The sequence below is a fragment of the Physeter macrocephalus genome, chromosome 12 (genome assembly GCF_002837175.3).
Source record: "Physeter macrocephalus isolate SW-GA chromosome 12, ASM283717v5, whole genome shotgun sequence".
NCBI classification, from domain to species: domain Eukaryota; kingdom Metazoa; phylum Chordata; class Mammalia; order Artiodactyla; family Physeteridae; genus Physeter; species Physeter macrocephalus.
In genome coordinates this window covers 10,347,193-10,354,494 of record NC_041225.1, presented here as the reverse complement: position 1 = coordinate 10,354,494, position 7,302 = coordinate 10,347,193, and positions in this window count along the sequence as shown.

The following is a 7,302-nucleotide window of genomic DNA, read 5'->3' as shown; positions in this document are numbered from 1 at the left end:
TTTTTTTTTTTTTGTGGTATGCGGGCCTCCCTCTGTTGTGGCCTCTCCCGTTGCGGAGCACAGGCTCCGAACGCGCAGGCTCAGCGGCCATGGCTCACGGGCCCAGCCGCTCCGCGGCATGTGGGATCCTCCCAGACCGGGGCGCGAACCCGGTTCTGCTGCATCGGCAGGCGGACGCGCAACCACTGCGCCACCAGGGAAGCCCCTTCCACTCTCATCTTTGTGGCCTATCTTGCCTTTCTACTTCAGGGAACAAACGAGGCCCTCAGGGGTGAGTGCCTTTAACATCCCAGCCCTCTCTCTATATAAGTGTACCTAAAACAAGATTTACCTTCTTGCCTAGTATTCAGTCTCAGAGAATGATGTTCAGCTCCTGTTTAGTTCTAGAGTCCCTCCAGGAGGTCTCACTGACCCTATTCCATCCCTGAGCCTCAGCTGCTTGCTTCTTCTGTCTGTATGGCTGTAACACACATTGTATATTTCCCTATCACCACATTTACCTTGTGGAACCAAAGTTATCTCACTCTCTGTCTCCTCCAATGAACTTGATCCTATGCATGATATTTTCCCCCATTAACCTCTTACTAATATGTAACATTCAAGCAGAAAAAAATGCACATATTGTAAATGTATAGCTCACAGAGTTTTCACAAACTGAATATGCTCATGCACTTAGCCCCCAGATATAGAAACTAAGCATTATAGCAATAATGTGTTCTCTTACACGTTCCATCTCCCTCCTCAGGGGAACCACTGTCCAGTCTTTTAACAGCATAGAATAGCTTCAGCTGTTTTTGTAAATTAAAAAAAATAAACCCCAAATAGTATTTACTCTTTTGTGTCTGGCATTTTTGATCCTCGCATCTGTGAGAGTCATCCATATTCTTGCATGCAGTTGTAGATAGTTCATTTTCATTGTCATGTAATATTCTACTGTGTGAATAGACCATGATGTATTGATCCATTCAAGTATGACGATAAGTAGCCCCATTTGGGGCCATTGCAAATAGCAGGCACTATGTTCTATTTATTTTCGAATCTCCAGCGTTTCACGCATGCTTAGCATAATGATTTGTGTATAAACAGGTAAGAGAATTTAAGGAGTACTTTTCCACTATATTCTTGGATGGTCAGATAATACCTGAGATATTCGATTCAAGCCTGGGTACCGTGTTTAAAATGTTTTAAGGGGCCACTGATAATTCTAATTGTCTATTGAGGGCAACCATGGTGGTATGTCTGGAAGCCATGCTGTATCAGATCTGCTGGAAGGACTTGAAGATGTTTATTGTGGAAACGAGAACAAAGAGGATCAGACGTGGACCTGGTTGCTTTTATTTTATTTTTTATTTTTATTTATTTTTTACAGCATTATTATTTTTTAAATTAATTAATTAATTTATTTATTTTTGGCTGCGTTGGGTCTTCATTGCTGTGCACGGGCTTTCTCTACTTGTGGCGAGCGGCGGCTACTCTTCATTGCACTGTGCGGTCTTCTCATTGCAGTGGCTTCTCTTGTTGCAGAGCATGGGCTCTAGGTGCGTGGGCTCAGTAGTTGTGGCTCGCGGGCTCTAGAGCACAGGCTAAGTAGTTGTGGTGCACAAGCTTAGTTGCTCCACGGCATGTCAGATCTTCCCGGACCAGGGCTCAAACCCATGTCCCCTGCATTGGCAGGTGGATTCTTAACCACTGTGCCACCAGGGAAGTCCCCTGGTTGCTTTTAAAGACAGCACTGGGCCAGTGGCTAAATATTTGGGAGAGGCAGCTTTCTGCTCAATAATAATCATGATATTGGCTTGTATTTAGAGAGCAGTTACCATATATCAGGCCCTGACACGTGCTGAGGGCTTGCTATCCATTAGTTCAATACAAGAATGGCTTTTCAGGGATTCTCTGGTGGAACAGTGGTTAAGAATCCGGCTGCCAATTCAGGGGACATGGGTTCGAGCCCTGGTCCGGGAAGATCCCACATGCCGTGGAGCATCTGGGCCTGTGCACCACAACTGCTAAGCCTGCACTCTAGAGCCTGCAAGCCACAGCTACTGAGCCCGCATGCCACAACTGCTGAAGCCTGCACACCTAGAGCTTGTGCTCTGCAACAAGGGAAGCCACCACAATGAGAAGCCCACTCACTGCAATGAAGAATAGCCCCCGCTCGCCGCAACTAGAGAAAGCCCGCACACAGCAATGAAGACCCAATGCAGCCAAAAATAAATAAATTAATTTTAAAAAAACAAAAAACTTTCACCTGCTTGGATGATGACTCTGGCTAGGGCTGTGGCCACAACAGGCCTGACCCTTCAGGCAGCCAAGGGTCATTTTGAGTTATCCTAAAGTTTGTTTGTTTATTTGTTGGAGACAAAAAGAGTGAGGTAGGAGCAATGAAATTTAGAAAATACCTGGGGAAAAAAAAAAAAAAGCCGCGGAAATCCTTTTTCTAGATGTATCCATCCAGTTTAGGCTTCAGAAAGAAGAAAAGCGCAGACAAATAAATCTGATTGGCTGAATGCAAAAGGTGTTTGTCAGGGGAAGCAAAATGCTGTCATCCTCGCAGGATAAGCTATGCGGCTGGCCCTGCGACAAGATGCTTTATCTCACCAGTGGCGCCTGAGGCCGAGGCTTGGCAACTGCAGAATCACCAAAAAGACAGTGGCCTGAGTTAGACAAGCAGGCCTTGTGAAGAGCTGGCGAGCTGAGTCCTCACCCCTCTCTGCCCTGCCTCTCGCTTTCTCTGCTCTGTTCCCTGCCCGGGCACCCTCCTCTCTCCTCACTCCTATTTCTTCTGAATGCTTTATTTTATTTTTTTTTTCTTGGAAAGGGGCTAGCGAGAGTCCAAGATTTAGGAAGCTGAACAACATTCGGGCAGATCCCAGAAGCCTCGCTCTCCCCCACGTCCACAGCCATAATTCCTACCTTCTATTTCTTCTCTTCTGCCAGACAAAGCCAAACACACACTAACAGTGTTAACACGATAAATATCAGCAGTCCTGACCTTTCTCTCTGGGTCCTGGAGTCGCCCTGACTCCCAAGCTCCGACTTGCCTGTGCTTAAAGTGGATTAGCACTTACCCTAGGCCGCAGGGCCCTGCACTTGGGCTTGATGGGAATCAAAATAGAGATTACCTTATTTGACTTAAAAAAATTTCCACTTGAAAGATAGAATCCCCCAGAGAAATACACTGGGGCTTACACATACACTATTTTAAATTGGATTTTAAAAATAGCTTGCCAGCTGTTTGCTAGGTCGTGCCTTAGGTCTCATCCTTGATTGATGTTGGGTCCATTTGGGAAATAAGGCCAAGAGGGGACAGAGAGACTGGCAAGGCGGCAGGATCCTGGATGCCTGGGGACGTTCCCAGGAGCCCTGGCAGTTGTTGCCATGGGCCTTTGGAAACCCTTGGAGCCCTGGCACCAAGGGCTGTGTCTCACCCAGGGAAACTGACAGAGCGCAGACCACCTCCCCTGGACCTCATCTCATTCCGGCACTGCTTCTTCTAGGCCAGGTCTGAAAAAAAAGGGATGAAAGAGGACTGCTCTCAGCTGGAAGGGTCTTTCACACCTCTTGTGGCTAAATACTTATTTTAGCTCCTTGTATCACCTTCAAGTGATACATACACGGGCCCTGCCCAGAATTCTCACCACCGGCTCCTCTGTTTCTGACCGACTGCTTTTCCTCTCTCAGGCCTCAGCCAGAATGTCACTTTCTCAGGGAAGCATGAGGGGCAGCAGAGAGCGGTGCTTAAGAACACCAGTGTGTGGGGGATGGGGGGAGTGAGGGGGTGGGGGTGGGGGTGGGGGTTAAACCCTGGCTCAGCACTTGCTAGCTGTGTGACCTTGGGCTGGTCACTTAACCCTTCTGCACCTCAGTTTCCTCATCTGCAAAAAAACGGGGTTAATGATAGCACCTACCTCACTAGGGTTGTTGTGAGGACTCAGCGAGTTCATATATGGTGTATAGAATACGTAAAGTGCCTAGAACGTGGCCTAGCATGAAATAGCATCTGCTTTTACTACCCTCCAAAGCACATCTCCCCAGGCTCAGCTGCCTGCCGCTGCCCTGTCTCCCCCGCCTCCTGTACTTCCGTGCAGCACTCGTTTACCGCTATTGCTTAATTATCCGTCTTCTCCACGAGGGCAGGAAGCATGTCTTGCCACTGGCCAGTCCTCATAACCTAAACCGTGCCTAGCTTATGACATACTCAAGAAATGTGTTGGGTTTTTTTTTTTTTTTGAGTTATTCTATAGCTCCTTTTCTCTTTACGATTTCACAGTTTCAACACTAAATCCTTTTTATTTATTTGTATTTTGACAATAACAGTTTCATCCATACATGAAGCGGCTTTCCACTGTTCATCATACTGTCTACCTCTTATCAAACTGGCTAGTTTAAACTCTCATGCGAAAAATATCTTCTTACCATAGTCTTTACTATCTGCATTATTATTTTTTTCTTTAAAAAATTTAATACAGTTTTTAATGGTTACTTTCCATTTACAGTTATTACAAAATATTGGCTATACTCCCCGTGTTGTACAATACATCCTTGAGCCTGTCTTACACCCAGTAGTTTGTGCTTCCCACTACAATAATAAACGAAAAATAAAAAGAGAAGAAATGCTAAAACACAAATATGATCCAGAAGGCAGAGAAACTTGGGGCTCTTGGGTCATTTTTCTCCATCTACATTTTCTCCATATATGTACTTGGCCTCTTCATTTTGTTTCTCTGACTGTTAAACAAAGATAGAGTTGATGAGTTTTGAGTTCCGGGATTATGAGGATGAGGCTTTGTAATCACGTCTTTTGCAGGAGACTTCTGCCCCTATCTTGTTTTTGAAAATCGAATTCAATATTAAATGCATATAATAGATCATATGAGAAAGTGTAAAAAATGAACACCCAACTACGTACAACCCAGTTTAAGATATGTTACAACCCACACCACTGAAGCCCCCCTTGTGTACTTCTTCCCATCCCAGCCCCCTCCTAAATGTTTGTTGCTTATCCTCTTGCATTTCTTTGTAATTTTACCCTGAAATACTCATCCTTGAACAATCTGCTGGTTTTGCACGCTTTGGAACTTTATATAAACTAAATTATACAGTATGTATTCTTTGATTTGCTTTTCTCACCACTGCACGTGATGTTTGTGACATTCCTGTATGCTGTGGCCTATAGCTGTATAATACTCTGCTATGTGAATGCTCTGCCATTTTCTTCTCCATTTGCCTCTCAATGGATGTTTGGATTGTTTGCAACTTTTTTGCTGTTGCTGGCAGTGCTGCTGTGAACATTCTTGCATGTGACTCCTGGGGCCCACCATCAAGAGTTTCTCTGGGGTTATTTCTGGGACTTAAGGTTTATACATTTTCAACTTGTCTAGATAATGCTGAATTGATTTTCCAGAGGGATTCCAGCTTCCCGTCTGGTCCCAAGCCTCAGTCCATGCTCTGTTCATTCTCAGGTTCTAGCAGACCTGTTGGAGAGGGGCTCTGAGACAGGGCCAGAGAGAAGCCTGTCAGCTTGCACTGCAGTGACCCCCACTTCTGGGCACAGGAGGTGAAAACCTGGCCTGGGCAACCTGGAAAATCTCCCCTTGTGGCTTGGGTGGGGTCTGGCTCACAAGTACCACTCAGAGCTGCACAGACAGGAGCAAACTCTGTTGACCCAAAGCCAAAAAGTCCAGTGAAAACCAAACAAATGTCTGGAAACAACATTCTGACTAATCCATTTCTTTTCAAGATAACAAAAGTTTTAATATTTCTTTGATTAAGTGAAAGTGGTATTAAAAAACATGAATTTCCTTGTTACAGCTTACCTTTGAATTCATTGTTTTAAAATTCCAAAGTATCTTGAGTGTGGTAGGTTTTCAACAAATATGGACTTTTTTGGGGGGCATTCGCTGCCTTGGTCAGCAGGATTATTCAGGCATCTAGCTGCCAAAGCCAAAAATGGAAATGCTTTCTCCTGTTTTCTGCAACTCTCTTCACTGATTTTATGTTGTCTGTTTAATAATAATTTAAAAGAAAGATGTAACAACGAAACCTGATGAATCCCTAAGGCCTGTTGTGACTTTCTCCTGGAAACCCTTACATGTTTGGCCACTGTCAGCTCAACAGGGTGCCCCGGCCCAGCTTCTCTGTCTACAAAGGAGCTCAAAGTTTGTTGGTCACTCATACCTCCTTTTGAGAAGGCACGTTGATCCTTCAAGAAAATGATCCTGGGCTTCCCTGGTGGCGCAGTGGTTGAGAGTCCGCCTGCCGATGCAGGGGACACGGGTTCGTGCCCCGGTCCGGGAAGAGCCCACATGCCACGGAGCGGCTGGGCCCGTGAGCCATGGCCGCTGAGCCTGCGCTCCGCAACGGGAGAGGCCACAGCAGTGAAAGGCCCGCGTACCGCAAAAAAAAAAAAAAGTGAAAATGATCCTTGGGGCAGTTTGTAAGCAAAATCTGTTGTTAAATAAGCCAGTATTGCATGTAAACCTAGTTATATCTAGCTTGGGCTGACTGGTCACTTTGATTCACTAATACATTCTTTTTCTCCCGTCACATGTGGTCACAAACTCTTGCCAATTTGTCTTTTATAATGTTTCTCCTGCCCCTCCCATCGTCGTGTTTGGTCCTTTTTCACCTCATGCCTGAGCCATAAGAGACTGAAATCATCTCCCTACTTGAGTTCCTCCTCATCTAACCCACCACCTCTGGGTTAATCTTTAAAAAATAAAAACCAAACGGCAGCAACAAAACCCGTACACAACAACTGTTTTCCCCATGATACCTTGCTTTTTGGCCTCCAAACTCATTGGCTTCCGTGGAGTAAAATCGAGACCCTTCAGCCAAGGCATGCAAAGCTCTCCCCAAACTCCTTGGGCCTCCGTGGCCATCTCTGCTGAAGCCTGCGCAAACATACCCAAAGCAGCACAGCTTCAGGGCTCAGGACCCCTGAAGCCAGCCAGCCACAGACCGAGGGTTCTGAGCCCCTGCTCCATGACGGCCCTGCCTTCAGAGCTGTCATTTCCTCTGCCCCACCCGCTTCTCCAGTGCACCCCGCACACCAAGTTCATCAGACACAGCCAGCCCGTGTCAGCCTCTGCAGCCTCTCCTGGGGCTTCTCCCTGCCCAGAACCCACCCCTCAGCTTGGGTCTCCCAGGTCCCACCCATCCTTTGGGGCCCCACCTCCTCCAGATCTTCCCTGACTCCCTTCCTTTGACCATCGCCCCCTCCTCTAGACTTCTGTCCTGACCCAGAACATATAGCTGATTCCATACAGACCACCCAAGTGGATTGGAAGCCCCCAGTGGGCA